The sequence below is a fragment of the Acyrthosiphon pisum genome, chromosome A2, assembly GCF_005508785.2.
Source record: "Acyrthosiphon pisum isolate AL4f chromosome A2, pea_aphid_22Mar2018_4r6ur, whole genome shotgun sequence".
In the NCBI taxonomy this organism is placed as follows: domain Eukaryota; kingdom Metazoa; phylum Arthropoda; class Insecta; order Hemiptera; family Aphididae; genus Acyrthosiphon; species Acyrthosiphon pisum.
Genome location: NC_042495.1, coordinates 21,889,431 through 21,890,498, shown reverse-complemented (window position 1 = coordinate 21,890,498; position 1,068 = coordinate 21,889,431).

Sequence of the window (1,068 nt, the reverse complement as noted above, 5' to 3'; positions counted from 1 at the left end):
ATTAAGTTTTCAAGTATTTTTACTCAACAAATAAAGTTTTATTGACATTCATAGAAAAAAAAACTAATTAAATTGGAAACTGGAATTGTCCGTAAACAGCTCAAAACAAATCAATATATTTTGAAAAATTTATCATGTATAGAAAATGGAAATATAAACAACCAGTGAAAATGTCATGTATCTACAGTCATTCGTTTTAAAGTTACACCAAAAACCAAAATCAATTTCCTCGAAAACAGATTTTGCGTAAAAATTCCCGTTTTTCCTTAATTTTTCTTTTGTTTTTCACGGCACTTTTGAAAACTATTGGAAAAATTTTACTTTTTACCTCCCAAAGTACCAACTAGATTCACTTTCCTATCAGACAAGGTACTGTTGAAGAAAATCCAAGCACTTTTACTGTCCTAAAAGGTGATGACAGACACAAAAAAAAATAAAAAAAAAAAATAAAATAAAAAAAAAAAAACACACATCATTGTAAAATCAATACATTCATCGTTCCACTCAGAATCTAAAACATAATAATATTAATCATAATACACATTTAAAATCTTATAGATCTAACTTAATTACTTTTTTTATATTTCCCCTTAGCCCAGGTCGTCTCTGACATCTACCAATTTCATCACTCTTAGGAGTCTCAACTGAAGCTTCACCTAGTACTAAGTCCAACTTTTCCTTTACCACCTCCTTCTCTAAATCATCATCAAATTCTTTACTCACATCACTATTTCGTTTATTTTTATACTCAATAGTTCTCACTTGGGTTCTTATAGAAGTCACCAGACTTGATCATTTGATCCAAGTGTCTTTTCCATATTACATTACTTTCTAGTATCTTCACTAAATAAATTCTTTTTCCCAGAACTTCTTCGACTATCCCCTTTTTCCAAGATCTCTTATTAAGATTTTTGTAATCCCTGGCAAAACACATTTCGCCTTTCTCAAATTCTACTTCTCTGTTTCCTTTGAAATGGTTTATACCGGATCTTCCTTTCTATCTCGGAACTCCTTTAATAAATCTAATCTAGTACGCACTTTCCTGCCAAACATTAACATTGGAAGGAA